The sequence below is a fragment of the Rhinolophus ferrumequinum genome, chromosome 17 (assembly GCF_004115265.2).
Source record: "Rhinolophus ferrumequinum isolate MPI-CBG mRhiFer1 chromosome 17, mRhiFer1_v1.p, whole genome shotgun sequence".
NCBI classification, from domain to species: Eukaryota; Metazoa; Chordata; class Mammalia; order Chiroptera; family Rhinolophidae; genus Rhinolophus; species Rhinolophus ferrumequinum.
In genome coordinates this window covers 10,581,063-10,603,112 of record NC_046300.1, presented here as the reverse complement: position 1 = coordinate 10,603,112, position 22,050 = coordinate 10,581,063, and the positions used below count along the sequence as shown (strand labels likewise).

The following is a 22,050-nucleotide window of genomic DNA, read 5'->3' as shown; positions in this document are numbered from 1 at the left end:
AGAGGAAAAGCCACCAGAAAACTGTCGTATTGAGGTCACCACTATGAGCCACTGGAGTTAGAGATCTCACTGGGACACTCTTGAGAGTTTAGAGATCCTTCTCCAAATTGTCCAAGCTGCGTAGAAGCATTTATCCATTAGCTCCCATCCTCTGTGGATCGAAACTCTCCTGCACATCTGGGCTGTGCGTGGTGGGTACTGTGACACCACCCCCAGAGTCCTCTGCAGAGATGAAGGCTTATACCCCCATCTGCTGGGAGTGCTGCCTGAAGATGGTCCTCAGCTATCAATCCCCCGGAGATGCCTCGGGTGAAGAAAACTGCCTTAGCCAAGGTCACACTTCTTTCCAGGGGAAGCCCACATTCTGTCAATGCTGGGATATATAGGCCTGACCCCAGCCTCCCTCCCCACCAAAAATTGGAGAAATCTGCAGGGTCATTCCAGCTCCAGAGCATCTCAAAAGGTCGACTCTGGCTTTCTTTGGACTGCATCACAGCTGACTTCTTCTTCTGCCCCCACCTGTCTCCATAACCCAACCTTCCTCAGGGGTTGGTGCCCAGAATGCCCTAATAAGTATCCTGCAGGCTACTCTTCTCCAGAGAGCCAGACCTGCCACAGTGTGTGTAGGTGCCATGTTCACCCGCCTCCCCTAAGGGGAAGCCCCAGAGAAGGGAGCAGAGGACACTCGGCTTGCAGAGAGATGCTAGAAGCCCAGTATCTTGGGGACTTGAAGCCCAGGACGGTTCACCACTCTGCAGTCAAGGCTGGGTGGCTGAGGCAACAACCAACAGGTATCTGATAGGAGCAGCTTCAATTAAAAGTGGAAGAAAGCCGTTTCTTACAACGTGAATCGTAGCTCATTCCAAAACCATTGAACAAATCGGGGCCTTGCCTAACGGAAGCTTAATGATGATAACGATCCATTGGCTGTTATTTTTGAACACTTCCATGTGCCTAGGTAACACGATGGTAATGAGAAGGAAAAGTGGAAAATTTTGATTTCAAGAAGTCATGATGAGAATGACATATAGGCCACTGAACAAAAACAACAACAAAAAAAAAAGAGTCCTCTGAAACTGTTTCTGAGGTTGCTAGATGGGAGGGGGGCAAGGGGAAGGGGGACGGTGAGGGGGTTAGAAAGCACAGTCGGTAACCACAAGATTGCCACGGGGATACGAAAGTCAATTTGGGGAATGCAATCAATAATGTTGTAAAGATTTTAAAGGGTATCCGATGGACACTTGTCTCGTGAGGGAGACCACCTCAGGGATGATGTAGGTGCCTGATCACTGCACTGTACAACTGAAGCTGAAGCTGAACAATAATGAATGTCAACTACAAATTTATATATTATGTATATAGTTACACGAAGTGGAATTACAGCATTAGGAATGTAGACAGTGGAAATGTAATGGCTCTGTGTGCGATGTCAGAGGGGTAGTGGATGGGGGACGGGGGTTGACACAGTGTGAGGGATATAAATGATAAATGTCTAACTATTACATCGTTTTGTGCACCTGAAACTAATAATAATAATAATAATAAAAGAATGTAAAACCCATGGGAAAAAAAAGAGTCCTGTGCTTCTCGAAAGCCCAGCATCTGACTTCTGGTCTAGGGCCTCCAGTCCTGCAGGTCGGCCCCCTGCGGTGATGCTGGTGCCGGCCACTAATCATGTAAACTCCACTCACTCTCTTCCAAGTCTGGTCACCAAGGAGGACCTGCTTCCGGTTCTTTTTCTCCCAAGTCCCTGAGAGGAGCTGAGGCCCATAATCAGAGGACGCAATGGTGCTTCTCTCCATACTGCCTAGGAAATCCTACCCGAGGATGCAGAGTGGCTCCAGGAGGAAGGTTAATTGGAGTTGAGATGTAAGCAAACAGGAAGGGCATTACTGAACTCGTATGAGGTCTGACAATGAAGTTCACAAACTTGTTGTAAAGATGTTGCTAACCTTTTTTGTATCAGAGGGATTCTTCATTATGAATTTGTATCAACTGGACAGACAGTTAACCAAGTTTACAATCTGGAAGTGCTGAAAAGGCTGCGTGAAAAAGTTAGACGACCTGAACTTTTCGCCAACAATTCATGGCTCTTGCGTCATGACAACACACCAGCTCATGCGGCACTGTCTGTGAGGGAGTTTTTAGCCAGTAAACAAATAACTGTATTAGAACACCCTCCCTACTCACCTGATCTGGCCCCCAATGACTTCTTTCTTTACCCGAAGATAAAGGAAATATTGAAAGGAAGACATTTTGATGACATTCAGGACATCAAGGGTAATACAATGACAGCTCTGATGGGCATTCCAGAAAAAGAGTTCCAAAATTGCTTTGAAGGGTGGACTAGGCACTGGCATCAGTACATAGCTTCCCAAGGGGAGTACTTCGAAGGTGACTGTAGTGATATTCAGCAATGAGGGATGTAGCACTTTTTCTAGGATGAGTTCACAAACTTAATTGTCCAACCTCATAGGTACTCACCTAGGCACGATGCTTTGTGTTTTATTTTTTTTAATTATTCTTTTTACAGTTACAGTTGACATTCAATATTATTTTATATTAGTTTGAGGTGTGTAGCATAGTGGTTAGATCTTTATATAATTTATGCAGTGATTCCTCCTGATTAGTCTAGTATCCACCTGACACCATACATAGTTATTATAATATTATTGGCTATATTCTCTGTGCTGTACTTTACATCCCTGTGACTCTTTTGTAATACCAATTTGTACTTCTTAATCCCTTCACCAACCCCCGCCCCTCTGGCAACCCTCAATTTGTTCTCTGTATCTACGAGTCTTTGTTTTGTTTGCTTGTTTATTTTGTTTTTTAGATTCCACATATAAGTGAAATCATATGGTATTTGTCTTTCTCTGTCTGACTTATTTCACTTAGCATAATACCCTCTAGGTCCATCTATGTTGGTGCAAATGTTAAGATTTCATTCTTTTTTATGGCCAAGTAACATTCCGTTGTGTATATGGCTTTCCATCTATTAGGAGAGTTCCTTTAAATGAATTGTTGAATAAACTGAAACAGTGATTTTAAAATCACTGTGTATATGTAGCACATCTTCTTTATCCAATTCTCTACTGTTGGGCATTTGGGTTCCTTCCTTATCTTTGCTATTGTAAATAACGTTGAAATGAACATAAGGGTGTATATATCTTTTCGAATTAGTGTTTTGGATTTCTTCAGACAAATATCCAGGAGTGGCATTGCTGGGTCATAAGGTAGTTCTATTTTCAATTTTTTGAGGAACCTCCATACTGTTTTCCATAGTGGTTGCACCAATTTGCAATCCCAACAGTGCACAAGTGTTCCTTTTTCTCTGCATCCTCGCCAACACTTGTTGTTTATTGATGACAGCCATTCTGACAAGTGTGAGATGATATCTCACTGTGGTTTTAATTTGCATCTTTCTGATGATTAGAGATGTTGAGCATATGTCCATTGGCCATCTCTATGTACCCTTTTGAGAAATGGCTATTCAGGTCCTCTGCCATTGGATTGTTTAATTTTTTGGTGTGGAGTTGTATGACTTCTTTATAAATTTTGGATATTAACCTTTTATCAGATGTATCACTGGCGAATATCCTCTCTCATTCAGTAGGCTGTCTTTTCATTTTGTTAGTAGTTTCCTTTGCTGTGAAGAAACTTTTTAGGAAGGTTAAGTGGAGCTAAGACTTAAGCATGAAGGAGGTGCATTACTGAACTCATATGGGCTCACCTAGGCATGATGCTCTGTTTCGTTTTTTTAAAATCACTGTTTCAGTTTATTCAACAATTCATTTAAAGGAACTCTCCTAATAGATGGAAAGCCAGAGAGAAGAAGACAGCGGACTAGAAATTCTAATAGGGGATATAGGAATTTTCTTTACCTGACTAAGAACAAAAGACAAGGAGAGGTCATAATAATACAGAAAATTATTACAGCAAAGGTAGTAGAAACACTGACTGGACCAAGACGATATTAAAGGACCTCCAGAAAAACTGAATTGCCCTCAAGGTACTTAGTCACTTGACTGTGGGTCAGTGGCTCCTTCCTAATGAATATTTATGAAGTCTGGGTCTTTGAGAATCCAGAGATGTTCCAAATTACATCAGGGGGAGAGAGCGAGATGCTTAATAAGACAACGAAGGTGAATAATTGCAGAGGGGCACACACAATATCTAGTAGCATCTTCAATTCTGTTTGTTTGGCATAGAGCCAAGCAGAGTGGAATTGTCAACTTCTTTCTTCCCTTCTAAATGAAAATTAAGCTAACAGTATTCTGGAAAAGGAATTTTTGCAGACCCCGGAGTACCTAACTTGGCAAACATGGGACTCAAGAATTTTCCACAGCAAAGTTAGTGGTGGTGGAAGCTGCTGGCAAAGAAGCATTGGGTTTGACAACGTCAGGTACCCACTGCTAAAGGAAAGCATCACTGAGAATTCTCCAGCTCATCCAGAAGAAACAGAAAGGCAGAATTATATGGTTGTCATATCACTAACAATTACCTTTAATCTACTCTCCTATTTACCCAACCGGGAGAGGCTTTGATTGGATTAGTCAAGCGATACCATTACTAGCAGATCCTCCTTCATTGAAGGAAATTAACCTGCTGTAAATTCCCACGAAATTGTGAGTTTCTGGAGAGGAAGGACTGTGTCCCCTTCTCTTGTGATGGTACTCTGCTTAGCATGTAACATATGCGCAGCGTCTGTTGGATGAATGGGTAAATGAAGCCGAGGCTGCTGTTATGAATATCCAACCATCATAATTCTCCTTCTTACGCACCTTCCTCCATCTTCTACTCCCTACCCACAAATGACTCAGGGTGCTTATTTCTCAAGACTGTATTAGTTACCATTGGAATTTGGTTTGGGCCTGGATTTTCCAGACAATCATATCCAAGGGATCTCCAAAATAAAATGTTAGTGGGAAGTAAAGAGCAGAAGTGAATGGCACTGATATTCCAACAGAAGAGACCCTAAGCAATTAAAATAAAAATTCAGGAGACAAGGCAGGGGGGATCAGTAACACTGGTTTAGTAAAATTTAATAAAACGTATAATTGACCCTCATTAGATTTATTCACATTACAAAGAGAAAGCTGTTTGCTAATGAGAAAAGCTTTATTCCCCAAATTTCAGATCACGAATTCATTTCCTCTCTTCCTTGCTGGCTTGGCACATTTTTAAATGGCTTGGTTAAAACAATTATTAATCCTAAATTAAATATCCATGACAATTAATCCCCCAAGAGCCAAGGAAAGTTGCTACTGCTTCCTACCTCATTTTCTCTATGACCAAGCTGTTATTTTCTCTCTCTAATCCTACTTGTGAGCTGTATTAAAGCAGAAGAAATATGCTCCAGGTTAGAGAAGAAAATAAATAAACATAAAATAGAGATAGTACAAATGTTTGTTCATTAGGCCACAGGCTGGCATTTTCAGCTTTGTTACTTTGCACTTCCCATTAAGGATTATATTTTAAAATGAAAGGGCAAAACTTTTATTATTAGCTGTGTACCTCCTCTGTAAAATATGAGTAATTGTTGTACCTCATAAATTGTTTCGAGGTTTAAATGAGTTAACTATGTAAAGTGCTTAGAACAGTGAAAGCACCACACGAGGGCTGGTCCATGCCAGCTGTTACCATTACTCTCCCTTGTAAATTCCTTCAGGGCACTTAGGCTATTATTTTGGCGCTATGTCAAATCATATTTTTTAAAATATCTGTTCAACACTTAATTTGGAGAGGCTCTGAGCAACTAATTTTCTATTAATAAACACATATTTTTTTTCTGTTTGAAAGAAAAGTAATTATACACATTTTGTTATATGCAATTTTCTGGACCAGAAAAACCAGGCAGCATTTTAATTGGCTTAACTATTTAGATCATAAACCATTCCTTCCATTGTACATTTTTCTGTGTTCAACAGTTCAGCAACAGTAGCTGCTAAATTCAGCTATGGCCAGCTGACTGGATTTGCAGTCATCGGTGTTGCCCCAGGTATGTCCACCTCTCACCGGCGAATGACAGAAATACACAATGGAGTCCTGCTGGTCTTGGCCATGTATCTCTGCTCAAGGTCCTGCCTTTTTTGGCAGGAATGGGGCTAGTCACTTTTTGTCAACTGTAACAAATCTCAACAGAGATAGAGCAGAGTTGGGGTTTTTATTTCTATTTAGAGGGAAAGTCACCTTTCCTCCCTTTTCATCACCACCCCCCCCCCCAGAAGTAAGCCTAATTTACATTTTGCCATCCACACGCACTGCCATGTTTGGAAAACTGAGTCAGAGACAGCACATTTTCTAAGGTATATTGAAGCACTCCTTAGTGAATGCACTTCTAACCAGTTGCCCTAATGGCCCACTCTCTAATTTAGCCTCAGGTGACCCCCAAACCAACTCCTACCTCATTAACACTCTTTTCAAATTCTCCATCTAATTAAGTCTCATTATTTTTGCACAGTCCTCATCTTGTTTCCACATAGGGCCGGCCAGTGCCACCTGTAGGAAAGCAAGAAGAGGACGGTAGAGGCTCAGGGGGCCAGAGAGTAGGAGATCAGGATTTGTGGATGCAGATTTCACTCGGAACTGAAAATGATTTGCCCTTGCGTTCCAGTAAAATCTGTGTCATTTATCCGCCAATCCCTCGAAGGTAAACTGGAGCATCTCCCTGTGGGTAGTCACCTTGATGGGCAATTTCTTTCCTTGTCTCAGTTCATTCTCACAGCTACTTTGTGAGATAGGTAGCTGTACAGCTCAGAGATACCCAAGTGGTGTGATTTAACCAAAATAAGGGTTTTCTTTTCCTCATGTGACAAAAAGTCCAGAGAAGTAGCAGCCCAAGGCTTTTACGTCTGCTTGAGGAATCATCAGGAACCCAGGACCCTTCTCCACCTTCCCCGAGCATGTGGCATCCACAGTGTCACAGATGGCTGCCCCTCCTCCAAGACCAGCCTTTGTGCCCCAGGCAAGAAGAAAGGAAGGGCAGAGAGTGAAAGGCATGTGCCAGCCCAGTCTGTCCCTATGTATGAGGAAAGTAATAGCTCTCCTCGAAGCTACCCCAGCAGGCTTCTGGTCCGCTCTTTTGGCAGGAACTGGCCATATGATCACCACTGGTTGCAAGGGAGCCTGGGAAGGGAACCTCTTATCTGGGACATTGCCTCTCCAAACAAGGTCAGTGTTCCATTGGTAAGAATGAGGGGGGGGGGTGGTAGTAGAGGGGGACAGGGTCTGCCTCCGTACTATTATTTATGTTTTACTGATAAGGAACCAACATTGGAGAAGCTTCCAGACCTCCTCAAGGCCATGTTCCTGGTCAGTGGGAGAGCCAGAACCCCCGCTTACGCATGTGGGATGGTGAGGTATACAGGGACAGGAAAGAACCCAAAGAACCCGGTCACTCTTCCTCCTTCACTCAGATAGAGACACAGCCGAAATACAAATGGCAGGAATGTTTTATTATTTTTTTTTTGTGGCCCTGGTAATCTCTTCCATTTATTTGCCAGCAATGGTGATCATTTGGGGATATCATTTGTGCTTCACCTGTTTTACTGATGGTGGCTTAACCCCACTATTTACTGAGTGGTGGAACCGGGAGCTGGGCCAGACTTGTGCTGAGTCGAAGGAGAATGAGACTCCACCCTTTTAGAGATACAATGCTTCGCCACGAAAGACATCTTAGAAAGATCCAAGAAGTAGGACACCTCCGGGACAAATAAACATCTCCATCATGTTTCTTTAATAAGGTTGACTCCAGAATTAAAAATTACTTCCAGAGGCTGCTGGGTGTGGGTCTGTGACCATTCAGAGATGTAGGAGGTGCCCTGGCAGCGGGCTGGAGTGTCCTTGGTTCCTTCTTTGGGGGTGTACAACAGCCCGGCTGAAAGGGGAATGCTGCAGTTACCCGTCACATTTCACAACCGCATGGGCTGCGCGGTGATTAGATCAGCTCACACGGGCCTCAGGCCTGGATTTTCTAATTTGGTTCTCTCTGTCCTAACCTACCAGCCTTACTCTCCTGCTTGCCATCTATACTCACCAGTTCATTGCAGTCTCCCTTTCACCTTGTACTGTACAGTAAGTCCTCATTTAACATCAGCCGTGGATTCTGTGACTTTAAGCGAAATGATGTCTAATGAAACCAATTGTACCGTAGGTTAATTGTTTCTCTAGGACAGGATAAGGATCCCCCCAAAGAGCTCCCATAGGGCCCAGCTCTGTCCAGAGTCAGAACCAGCTATACTGTATGGCTGTAGTGGATTTCTAGGGGGCTCATATTTATCATCTAAACTGGAAACCTTAAGAAGGAAAGGTAGAGCAGTTAATATTTACACAAGAACAATGGGCATAAATGAGGACATGCGCTCAGCCCCACTGGTTTCAGAGATGTTAAAATAAAAACTTAAAAAAAACAACCATGTCTTAGAATTGGAGAGACTGGCCAAATCCCTTCACTTTTCCCTCCAGCCCAGCGGGGGGTTAGTTAGAGCTCCCCAGTACTGTGGCACAAAAAGGAGAGTCCTGGCACAAGAGTTATGATCTAATATTAGGGTACCCCAAGGCCGGTCCCATGGTCTAGCCATTTCTATATCCCAACAGAGTAGCATATGGTCGGCACTCAATAAATATTTATTGAATCAAATTTGGTCTGCACTTCCGTGCATAGCATCCCTTTGCATCTTCTTTGCAAGTCTACCAACTGGAAAGCACTTTGCAATTCTGTTTCTGAGCCAATACACACACCACCATTTCTTTTAGAAACCTTCTGCGACTTGGATTCATTTTGAAAAACTCACCAGCATTAGGGTGTCCTATGAAAGGGTGTGAAGATAAAGGCAGTCAGTGATCAATATATTTTGGCCGACTGCTGTGCAGCTCGGTGTTAACTAGTGCCGAGTGAGCAGGTCTCATCAGACGTGTAATGGCAACCAAGTGGCTCACTTCTTGGGTGAGACTCACTTGAAATCTCTTGAGAAGAAAGAGGGTATGAGATGAGCTTCCCCTTCCGAGAAGTACATTGGCAGGGCTTACTAATTAAAGTTAAAAGCAAATGTCTGAGTCACACTTCCTGGCTTTCTGGCTCCCTCCTGTTGGTCTCCCACTTATTTCAGAAACATGTGCTGCTCTGCTGGAAAACACTGCAGATCACACATTTGACACTAACGTAGACACTAATGATTTTACGTTTCTTCAAGTAGATCAGAGACTTTGCGATACAAATATGTGCTTTGGGCCGTGATTTTTTTTCCAGTTAAGCTGCTTGGACTTTCACACCTTTGTTTTCTCCCTTTTTTGTCTAAAACACAAAGATTTTCATCAAGGCAGGATATGTGCATTGGGGGAGGGGAGGATGTGGGAACTTATGGATAAAAATTCCCCAGTTGATAAAAATCCTGTGGGGCTATGAATGTCACTGTCACTTTTCCTGCAGGTAAATGGAGTAGAAACTCAATTCTTGGTCTCACAGCACACGTTTCAAAAGGAACCTCCTTAGGATTTTGTAACTGATTTTAAAATTGTTGTTTTTTTTAAGTGAAATAAAACTGCAAGTCTGGCAATAAACAGCATTGGTTTCTCCCTTCCCCATTACCAGCCCGCCAGTCCTCTCCCCAGAGGCAACCACTTAGTCAGTGGTCTGTCCTGGTACTCACCCTAGTTCTAAACAGCATGCTTATGCTATACTTTCCTTGATTTATCCGTGTTGGAAATGATGTACTTCCAACAGGACTTCCTAGTGGGTTAGATAAGGATTTAGCTCTCTTACAGATCATCACACACACCACCCACCCACTCCATCCCTGTATCCCCCTTTCTCCTCCTCCCCCCTTCCACTTTACCCATTCTTCTAATATGCTATTTCAGGAATGAAACCAGTAGCCAGTGTTTCCATTATTACAAATATGTAAATAGTGACCACTGCTGAAGCAGGAGACACTTCCATCTTCTCATTTCTTGGACAAGTTTTTGTTTCTCCTGGAGTTCATCTTTGCTTCAATTTTCTCCATTTACTTCATCGTCTATGTTTCTATTTCTATTTTTCCCCCCACGTCTTCCAGTGGATCTGTGAAGTGTCTACCAGTAACATTTTCTAAAGGACTGAGCATATCAGATGCTTTATGATTTCCTAAAGGACTCTCTTCTATGACTCTCCACCCTTCTCCTTTGTTCTGAACTGGATGAGGACTACAGTCCAAGTTTACCCTCGTCATCCTTCTGGATTGTTTCTCTTGTTTGCTGGGTCAAAAGTTTTCTTCTTCTGTTTTTCTTTCTGTTTTCTCTCTCCCTTCTTATGTACCTCCTTCCATAGTTTCCCAATACTGGTTGCTTAACAAGCAATTTCTTTGAGATTGTACCCATGGAAAAAGTGTTGCTTTCAAATTTGATAGATAACTTGGAAATACAGATTTTTTGATTCAAAATTATTTGTCCTCCTACTTTTAAATACATTGTTTCCATTTTGCTCCGGAGAAGTTCAATGTCATTATGCAGCCCAGTCCTTTGTGTGAGAACTATTTCTTCCCTCCCTATCGGTGTGAAACTTTCTTTCATTTCCTGGACTGGATGATTATTGTGCCCTTTCAAGTTCTAGAGTTTTTTTCTTATAATGTTTCCTTAATAATTCCCTTCTTTCTTTTCTGCCCTATCATCCCTATTTTTGACTTTTTGTTCTGTTCTCCAGGAGAGATCCTATACGTTATCCTCTAGTTCTGCTATTTAATTTTTTTTCTCCCCTTGTTCTACCTTCCCTCCTCCCCTTGCCCCACTCCAGTTCAAGCCGTTGTTTCTCAGTCTAGTGGTGTAGGACACAGCTCCCTGGCCCATGCTGGTGTTATGAGCCTTGCACTCCCGCTTGTCCCGCCCCCAGGCAGTCGATTGGCGGTCATAGGTCAGCCGCTCACAGCAGCTCATGGCAGCTCACAGCAGCCCACGGTCACTCACGATGGCTGCTTGACACTCACACTGGCCACTGGCCACTTCTGGAAACACAATGTAGCCCACGGCAGCCCAGCTCCAGGGAGAGCTGTTGTTCACAATCTTAGCTGTACAGGGTGCAGCTCACTGGCCCATGTGGGAATTGAACCTGCGACCTCAGCGTTAGGAGCACAGCACTCCAACCACCTGAGCCACTGCGCCGGCCTAATGTTTTTCATTTTAGTTACATTTTTAATTTCAAGGCTGCTTTCATATTCTCTGTTTCTTTTCCATGGTAGTCTGTCCTTGTTTGTTGTTGTTATTGTTTGTTTGTATTTTGTTTTGGCTGAAATATATTTTCTTCTCTCCTTAAGTGGATTAATTTAGTGGGTAATGGGTACATTTCTGCAGTAGGGTCAGGGTCCAGGGATGTGTTCTTCGCTTTAAGCATGGACAGTGCTTATGGTCTGGGCAGTGTCAGCAGGGTGGGTCTGGGGGTGGGGTTGATTAGGTTGCATTCAGGCCTCACCTTACCCCCGATCCAGGATCAGGAGACTCTCCTCTGAGGCTCTGCAGATTCTCTAGAGAAGAACCTTCCAGTTTCCTGCCTGGAGTACAGGTGCCCAGATGTCCACATTTGGGGACAATGTAAGGATACCACAGAGACCTCACTCAGAATGTAGACTTTCATTTTATCTGCCTACTGTGAACCCTACACCTCTGTCACCTCCACGGTGCCCATGCTTCTGAATCTGAAATGTCTGAAGGGAATCTTCTCTAGAAAAGAAACCTCTCGCCTTCTGTGAATGACAATACATGAGAGCTAGTCCATCCAGTCCGTGTGTAGATAAAACTAGTGTGTTATCCCCTGCTTGATGCCGAACTTCTGTAGTTTTGGTGTTTTAAGGCCATGGACTTTTCCAGAATTCTGCAGGGGGGTTTCTTATTCCTTCTCAGCACCTCTGATGTGACTGCCTCCATGTCCGAAATCAGAGATCACGTTTCCAAATGCTTTCTGCTTCCAAGAATTTTTAGAAATTTCTTGTCAGTGTTTTTGTCTTTTTGCTTCTGTTCTCTCTATCTAAAATGAATCTAATTTTATTCCTTTGCTGTCATGTTAGGGGAGTTTCAGCAGGGAGCAAAGATAAAGTTTTCTGTAAAATATTTGCCGGTCACGCATATGATTAAGGTCCAGTTTCTTACAACTCAACAGTAAAATGACAAACAGCCCGATTAAAACAATGGGCAAAGGATTTGTATAGACATTTTTTCAAAGAAAATATATATAAATTGCTGACAAGCACAGGAGATGTTTAGCATCCTTAGTCTTTAAGGAAAGGCAAGTCAAAGTCACAATGAGATATCACTTTACACCCACCAGGATGGAGATACGTCTATGTAATAACAAGTGTTGGTGATGAGTAGAGAAATTGGAACCTTCATCCACTGCTGGTGCTGGTGGCATGTATGATGGTGTGGCGTTTTCCCTTGACAGAAGAAAAGGGTCTAGGCTCTACTGGTCATCCATCCATCCCCCCTGTCATCCCTTCCTTTTTCAAAGGGTGTTTATGGAGCGCCTACTGTTTGCCACCCAAGGTATTCTAGATACCACTGGGATTCAGCTGGAAACAAAAACATACCCAGTCTCTGTGCTCCTGTAGTTTTTCAGTCAAGATGGGGAGATGGACGCTAACCGAATAGGTAGACAAATATCGAATTATACCTCTGGTAAGTGCTGCAAAGAAAAAGCACAGTGCTTTTGTGGGTCTACGAGGAGGGCCCGACTGGGCTTTGTGGGGACTGGGCTGGCTTCCCTGAGAAAGTGACCATTGAACTGAGATGTGAAGTTTGAATAGGAACTCAATGGAGATGATGAGGAGGTGGGAGATGAGAGTGTTCCACACAGGAGTGAAGACCCCGAGGAAACAGTACAAGGAGTGTTTCAGGAACTCAACCAGAGTTCTGAAAGCACAGGTCAGAAAGGAGCAAGCGGAGGCCGAGCAGTGATCCGGGGCCAGAAAGCTCCTGGAGGCCGCAGCCACGATTTGGAAGGTCATGGAATGGTTTTAAGCAAAAGACTGCTGTGGTCCACGTGTGTTGTGGTGGTTGTTTGTAAAACTAGCTTGGGCTTCTGACTGATGGGGAGCACTGATGTTAGAGTGGTCCGAGTGAGAAAGCCAGTGGATGGGCAGACGCAGGTGATGGAGGTGGAGGGAAGTGACATTTCGGGGCTATACGTTCATTGGCTTTGGCAGTGAAAGTGACACAAGGGGTGAGGGTGAGCAAAGTGTCCAAAGCAAGTGTTGGTGCCCTTTGGGGAAATCTGTGAAAGAAGGTTTGTGGGGGAGAGTGGGGAGAACACGAGTTTGGTCCTTGGTGTTGGGTGGGTGGCATTTTTGAGCCAGAAGAGTGGCGATGTTGAGGACAAAGGGGCAGCTGGACATAGGGGACAGACATGGAGGCAAAGTGGGCCAGAGACGTTTATTTGGATGTCATGGGCACGCCTACTCTTGACATGCCCTATTGTACTGTTTCCTGTACAGCTGTCACAAAGGCAGGGTGACAATGATTTAAACAATAGGCAGGGACCTCAACCAAAATCTACTTTCCCCAAATGAAATCAGTAAATATGCTGACAGCTCCCAGTGTGCAAGGCTCCATCCTAGAGGCTGAGGGAGTTAAGGACTGTAGGATTGACACTCGAGCTGGGTAAACAAGTAAGAGGAAATCCAAATATGAACACAGAAGCCGGAGAGCAGAGTACCATGAGACGCCCTGCATCAGCCTGAGGTGACTGCTGAGCAGGTAGTAGAAACACAAACCTCCTGGTTTTTCCGATGAGCTGGAAATGATAATACCCCAGTGTCAGGAGCTCTGCTGCCCCGTTTCCATCACCTCCCCTCTCAGCCGCACAAAACTGCAAATGCCACAGGCTTTCTTCTGTCCTGATACCCCTGCAAAGAGCCAACCCCCTCCCTCCTGCATGTCCCTCTCCAGTCCTCCCTCCCTCTCTCATTCTCTCTCTTTCCTCATCCCCAGGCATCTAGAAGCAGAGGTCTTTGCTTTCTGGGTACAGGAGGCAGCATGGAGTCATAGAAAGAGAGAGTCAGACTGCACCCAAAAAGCATCTAATCCAGCTCTTTGTTAAAGTGGGGGAGACAGGAGCCCCAGGATGAGTCCCCGAAGCCCTCAGTCAGTACATATGTCCAGACTGCCCAACTCTGGGCATCTGAACCCTCCCTGCAGCCCTTTGCAACTTCTCTCTGAGGTCGCCAATGTCCTCATAGCACCTCACAGCTTCTCCATGGGTTCCATGATGATGGATCTTTCTTGCTTATCCTCCCACTTCCCTGACTTCCCCTCTGTTATGTTCAAGACCGACCTTTAGGCCAAGACCCAAATATTGATGGACTTGCCCCCTTCTCTGTTCCCATGTGAGCATCCCTGGCCGATGCGCTGGAGCGAGTAGAGTGTGACTGACCCTCTCCTCAGGCCAAGTCTCCACGTCTGTATCTGATCTCACCTTGGACTCAGGATTAAATGTGATAGCATGTGTTGGCAAGTAGTGACACAGTGACAATAAATTTAACATCTCTCAAACTAAACTAGTAATATTTTCTTCACCTCCAGATATAAATAGAGCTAAGAAACGTCAGAGATTTCAGACTTCATCTCCCTTAGAAATGTCTCTCATAATTATGCCTCTATCAATTACAAATATTTTCAGAATATATAACAGAAACACCAATTTACAGGGGTCTTATTAGAGACATTTTTTTTCTTGTATAACAAGAAGATCAGACGTAGGTGATTGTGATAATTGGTTCAGTTCAACTGATTGTGGATTGATTCTGCTCTGACATCGTTAGTGTGTTGGCCTTTTCCCTTTGGTTTGAAAAGGGCTCCCTTCATGGGCACAGTATGGCTGCCACAGCTCTAGACATCACATCTGCATCCAAGGCAAAATTGAAGAAGGAAAGGGCAGTACTAGTATCTTTCCTTTTCCTTTCAATAGGAAAATCAGAATCTTTCCCAAAGTTCCAAAAGGCTCCTGCTCACATCCTATTGACCAGAACGGTGACATGTGGTCCCCTCAAACTTCAAAGGTCTTTTATAGCCATAAAATAATCAGATTCCTACCATCTCTATAGTGGAAACTGGCATGGGAGAAGAGAGTTAGGATTGGTGTTGGGTTATCCAACCAGAAATGTCTTCTGTTGCCTCTTCTTTCTTTGCCGCTGTAATACAAAAAAGGGCCAGGAAATCATACGTATAAGTAGATGATAGATTGATACAATCAATCAATTGCCTACAATACATGTATAAACATATATGTTTATGTGCATATATGCAAACATACACATAAATATATTCACATATAATAAGGTCAGCTGAGTTGAGCTTTCCACCTGACGTTTATTTTTTAAGAAGAAACAAATATATTTTTATTTTTAAGAAAAAAAGAGAATTTCTTTTTCTTTTTACCAAGAGCCTGTGAGTTCCAGGATTTTATGGACACTACTCTGAATCTTTACAAACTAGTGACGCAGATGTTACTGTCCCCATGTCATAGCTAGGGACTAACACGACTCTGTTGCTTAGCCAAGTAGAACATGATGTGGCCTTACGCACTCTGATTTCAAAGCCAGAGGGACACAGAATCCTGGATGAGGATTCCCCAGACGAGACTGTGCAACCCTGGGAAGAGCTCCTGAGACTCTTGAGAACTCAGCCGCCCCAGGGAGACGGGAGGTGCTGTGAGGTCTGGCTGCAGATGGGTGTTATTGCAAATTGTGGTGCTGCTGCGTGGGCACCCAGAGCAGGAAGCTTCTGTCCCAGTGTTTCTGTGTTGGTGTCTCTCTGGAGAGTCACCCAGAGCCCTTGGATTCCCCCTGAGTCTAGAGCATCTCATCCCGGGCATATTGGGAGCCTTTTTCTCTGGTGAAAAATAACTGCTCCCCTGCCGTCCAGAACCAATGAGCCAAGACCTGATCCACACTGAATCCCGCCTCACTCAAGAATCCACCAAAAGGCCCTAACCTTGACATCAAAGTGTCAGGTGAGATGCTGGATTGGCTCCTAAAGTGGAGAGCACAAACATGGCTATAAAAGTGGTATGGGAGCAGTTAGCAATTACAGCACCGTTAATTCCTCAAATTTTACCCTTGAACTGTGGTTATGTATGACAATGTCCTTTTCCTAGGAGGCACATATGAAGTACTTAGGGATTTGAGGTCTTGGTCTCTGCAATTTACTCTCAAATGTTCAGCTAAAATAAAAATAAGAATAAATCATGTATATATTTCATATGGCTCAACCTCATATATTGAAAGAGAGAAAAAAAGAGATAAAGCTCATATGGCAAAATGTAAGAATAGGTGACTATGTGTGAAAGACATGTTGGAGTCCAGAGAAATATTCTTGTCACTTTTCAGTAGGCCTGAGATTTCGTCCTAAATGAAAGGGTTAATTTTTGAAAGGCTCTACAGTGGAGCAGTCAAGCAAGCATGCTGTTTAGATGTAGTCGGCAAACCGGAATTCTCGGTGGGAAGAGGATGAAATGGTAGCAGTGATTTTCAGGCTCTGCCTACGTGTGGCCTCCCCTTCTCCACAAAGCATGTCTCCAAGCAGACACTTGGATCCTTCCCAGATCATTTCAAAATCACCCGCAAGGTTCTCAAAACCTACATGTCTCAGAAGTATTGCTAATGGGCTCATCTGCTAGAAGGTACCTTGACATGTAACTTATGACTTTCCCTCTTACTCCGTTTGCTTTGAAAGAGCTAAATGGTTTTCCAAACTTGGCAGAGTCTGATTGGCCCCTCAAGGCAGAGTCTTTAACGCTGAGCTGCTGAGCTTTGGGGCCTTGCACTTTGCATCTGAAAGTTCCATTACGTTTTCCCAAGCTTCCTTCCTACGAGCGGCTCCACCTACTACTACCATTAATATTACATGGCTTGGCAAGGACCTCAGAGTAAGTGCTTGTACAACTTGGCACAGCAGGTGGATCTTCCCGTGGGTCTTCCTCAAGAGAGCATCTTCCTGAGCCTGCTGAACTGACCACTCAGAAGGGGTTCACTCAGAGCACCAAGACCCATCCGTCTGCTTGGGGGGAAGCCACATTCCCAGAAGCTGTAGCCATCCCTATGCAGGGCGGGGTCTGGAGAGGGTGAAGTCACAAGAACCCAGAGGAGAGGGAGTCGTGAAGAGCAAGCAGCTTTGAGAGGACCATGACCTTCAGGAAGGGTCAAGGCCAGCCAGAGGCACCCTCACTGAGAAGGACCCAGGGAATACAAGCCCTGACCTCATGCACCCCACCCTCTGAACTCCTGCCGGGCTCCCCTGCCAAACCCAACCAGAGCCCAGAGGGTGAAAAGCCTGTGTGTGTAAGGACACATCACCCAGCCCCCAAGCACAGAGTGTGAGTCTGGAGGGGCAGTTGGAACATATGTGGCATAGTCCATTTCCTCTTCTGCAGAATGGAAACAATCAAAATTATACCACCTACCTCATAGGGCTGCTGTTGGGATTAAATGAGATGATGTAAGCGGATGACCTAACTCAGTGCCTGTTGTTTTTATTGTATTCCAGGAAGAAAGTCTTTAGGGAGCGCTCTTCCAAGAGGGAGCTCTGTGCTTCTGCTTTGCTTCCCCAGGAGACAGACGGGTCCAGAAAACCCCAATAGTGTTGCTAATGTTGCTCTTTGAAATACTTTCTGATATCAAAACTTACTACAAAGCTACAGTAATCAAGACAGTGTGGTACTGGCAGAAGCACAGACGTAGCTCAATGGAATAGAACTAAAGTTCATATATAAACCTTTACACTTTTTAGTCATTTGGTTTTTGACAAAGGCGACAATTCAATGAGAGAAAGAATAGTCTTGTCAACAAATGGTGCTTTGACAACTGGATATCCACATGCAAAAGGATGAAATTGGACCCTTATCTCATACTATATACCAAAAAATAACCTAAAATGAATCTACAAGCGAAAACTATAAATTCTAAGAAGAAAACATAGGTGTAAATCTTTATCACCTTGGATTAGGCAATGATTCTTAGATATACCAGTTAAAAAGCAAGCAACCAAGAAAAAAAATAGATTAATTTGACTTCATCAAAATTTAGAACTTTTGAACAACCAAAATGTCCTTCAATAGATGAATGGATAAAGAAGTTGTGGTATATATACACAATGGAATACTATTTGGTAGTAAGAAAAAATGATATAGGAACATTTGTGACAACATAGATGGATCTTTAGAGTATAATGCTAAGCGAAATAAGTCAAACAGAAAAAGCAGAGAACCATATGATTTCACTGATATGTGGTATATGAACCAAAACCAACAAAAGAACAAGACAAACAAATGAGAAACAAAAACTCATAGACACAGACAATAGTTTAGTGGTTACCAGAGAGTAAGGGGGTGGGGCATGGGAAATGAGGGTAAGGGGGATCAAATATATGGTGATGGAAGGAGAACTGACTCTGGGTGGTGAACACACAACGGAATTTATAGATGATGTAATACAGAATTGTACACCTGAAATCTATGTAATTTTACTAACAATTGTCACCCCAATACATTAAAAAAAAAAAAAGAAATTTAGAACTTTTGAACACCATCAAGAAATTGAAAAGACAACTCCAGAATGGGAGAATATTTTTACAAATTATAATAAAAAAAGGACTCACATCCAAAATATATAAAGAATTCTTACAACTCAGCAACCAAAAGATAAATAATCCACTTTAAAAGTGAGTAAAGAATTTGAATAGGCATTTCTACAAAGAAGATATACAACTAGTCAATAAAACACACACACACACACACACACACACACGAAAAGATGTTCAACATCATTCCCCTTAGGGGAATGCAAATCAAAACCACAATGAGACACACTTCACATCCACTAGGATGGCTAGAATAAAAAAGATAGACAATATCAAGTTTTGGCAATGACATGGAGGAATTGGAATCCATTACACATTGCCAGTAGGAATGTAAAATGGTGTCGCCTCTGTGGAACTGTGGAAAACAGTTCATCAATTACTCACAAAGTTTTATATAGAGTTATCATATGACCCAGCAATTCTGCTGGGTATATACCCAAAAGAATTGAAAACACATGTTCACACAAAAAACATATACACACATGTTCATAGCATCATATTCATAATCGCCAAAAAGTGGAAACAAACCAAATGTACGTGAACTGACAAACAAAATGTGGTCTATCCATACAATGGAATATTATTTGGCCATAAAAAGTAATGAAGTACTAATGTATGTACAACATAGATGAACCTTGAAAACATTATGTTAAGTGAAAGAATCCAGACACAAAAGGTCACATATTATATGACTCAACTGATATGAAATGTTGAAAAAAGGCAAATATATAGAAACAGAAAGTAGGTAAGTGGCTGCCAGAAGATGGAGGGAAGAGTAAATGGGGAGTGACTACTAGTGGATACAGGGTTTCTTTTCTGAGATGATGAAAATGTCCTGAAATTAGATAGTAATGATGGTTGTGCAATCTTATAGATGTACTAAAAACCACTAAACTGTGCACTTTAAAGTGGTGAATTTTATGACATGGGAATTATATCTCAATAAAAACATTTTTTTAAAAAAACTTAATGAACAAGTTGATATAGGGGAAGAGAGAATTAATAGATAGAAAGATAGAGTTGAGATAATTACCCATAAATTAAAGAGAGAGATTTGGGGTGGGGGCTGGAAAATATGAGAGAAAAATTAAGAGATATGAGCATATAAACAAAAGAGTAGGACCAACATATCTTCAAGAAGCTAGACTATAGAGCGAATGGATAAGAATCATTTTCAAAGATAAAGAAAGACATGAATTCTTAGATTGAAGGAGGACTTTAATCTCGAAGAGATTAAATAGAAACAAATTCACATCTTATACAATGTAATGAAAAAGCAGTGCATCGAATACAAATAGAATATCTTAAAAGCTACTAAAGATAAAAGGAAGATTGCCATCGATGTAATGGCTGTTGTTTGGGAAGTAGACTTCTTAGGAGCAACGACGGACCTCCAAAGACGAAGGAGCATCTTCAAAATGCTGAAGGACAGTGACTCTTAACCAGAATTCTAAACTAGCTGAACTAGTACTCAAGAGTGCCAGCAAAATCGAAGATGCATGCACTTCAGCAGGAAAATGAAAGTGGGTTTTCAATAGTGGAATGAAAGAACCATTGAAGAAAAAAACAAAAAAAACAAAATTAGTTAAATGCTGCCAAACCTAGACAAGTGTTTCGAAAAGTGACCTGTTTGTGATCCCTTTGGGGTCATGGGTTGATCCACCAATTCACACTTGCAATAAGAATTGGAAGATGGTTTTCACTGGGTTTATGTGTGGCCCATATATGTTATGAGACCTAAATTTTTGCAAAGGACACTAGTTTCTTTCTTCCTTAGTTTTGGGCAGAGTATCTTCGCAAAGCCCTTAAGTCCATGAGAATGGAAACGGTGTCCCCCTTACTTACCTCTGCCTCCCCCACTGCAGGATCTGGAAGTGGGTGTGTGCTCCACGCATTTCTGTTGAATGAATAAATGAACTTGATCAATATGTACAATCTCGGGTTTGTTTGTTTTGAAAATCACCTCCTGTTTCCTTTGCCTTGCTTGTTCTGCCACTGAATGGAAACTCTCCTCCCTCCGATACCTCCTGCCAGGCTGTCCCCCTCTGGGGGAATTTCCACTCCCGTCTGTCCCACTCTGTGAATATTCATCACCCCACTCCAGGTCTCCTGACGGCACCCCCTGTGGATGCCCTCCCTCCAGGCCTGGTCCGTCATGCCTTTCTCGGGCATGGATGCCTACTTGCTCTGCCCCAACTAATGGCTTTAGGATGAATTGTTTGAGAAATAAAGTGAAAAAAATTGGAAGAGAAGAGAAGGAAAAGAGGAAGTAAAAGAAGAGATGAGAACAAGCTATTTTTTGGTTTTTAGTCAATCCTGTTTCCTTCACAAAGTATTTTTGCCCTGAATCACGATCTCTTTCATCCATGCAGTTCCCTCTATCTGGAATTGCCCTTACCCTTGCCTTTTGAAATTCTAGTCATTTTCCAACACAGAGTACAAGTGTCTTTCTGTGGAGACTTCTCTGATCACACACACACGTACACACACACACACACTCCACTCACACTCACACTCACACATACTTACCTGCACACATATATACATGCACCCAAACAGAAAACTGTTCGCTATTTCTGGATTCCTAACACTGGGTACCAGCTTTGGCCATAACACTGAAGGAATTCCAGGCTGGTTGACGGTCGACAGTCTGTCAGCCCCCAAAAGGCTGTGAGTTCTGTAAAGGCAGGAGCCTTCCTCTGCTAGCACTTAGCACAGGCTGGCACGGAGCCAGTGTCCAATGAACTACCTCATGGCTTTTGCATGTACCAGCAACCTTGGTATCAGAGAGCTGGTGGAGTTGTCCACATTCGTGAATAGTAGGTGTTTTTTCTTTCAACGTAAACATGTCTGGATGGTTTATAGCTAACAACCATGTTAATTCTGGACTCAGGTGTGTTCTCTAGGACAGGAGGGGGCTGATTTAACCCAACTTCATGGCGACTACCAACAGCTACCAGAAATCACCCACAGCATTCTCATGTGCACTCCAGCGCTCAGCAGCAAGTTAATTCCTATGGCTCATCAGTAAAAATCTACGCACTTTCAGCCTCTGTTGAATTATAAATAAATTAACATGACAAGATTTTCAATTCAGAAAACAATGCCAAAATATGAAGAACTGCATAAAGAAACCCAAGTGCAATTCAAGAGGAAGAATCCAATACACCCTACAGGAATCTTTCTAACCCTGAATTCCCGGGGAGAAAAGATCCCAAGTGGTCAGCATTGGAGTTCATTCAAACCTCTCTCCTGTGATTTCAAATTCAGAAACTCAGGTTGCCCTGGCAGTCATTGCCTAGCAGGTCAGGGAGCTTGCTCCTCTTCCATCATTTGTATTTCGTTTCACAGTTAAATCAACCCCACCCCCTTCTTTTATTTCCTTCTTTCTCCCTCCTTTCCCTTTCTCCCTCCTTCCCCCAGACAGCGCTGCGTTGTGTGGACCTGGCTCTGTTC

The 22,050-nt window shown here is 43.0% G+C and overlaps 2 long non-coding RNA genes across 2 annotated transcripts in view; both read right to left on the bottom strand.

The window, feature by feature from the left end:
- The window catches only part of LOC117036625 (uncharacterized), a 47,738-nt gene that overhangs the window by 13,686 nt on the left and 12,002 nt on the right, over positions 1-22,050 (bottom strand). The gene's annotated exons all lie outside the window — the stretch shown is intronic.
- LOC117036624 (uncharacterized) lies at positions 13,557-20,494 on the bottom strand. Its single transcript, XR_004425420.1, has 3 exons — positions 20,440-20,494; positions 15,052-15,149; positions 13,557-13,753 (listed from the first exon to the last, which is right to left on the bottom strand). It is a non-coding gene; the product is annotated as an uncharacterized LOC117036624 (long non-coding RNA).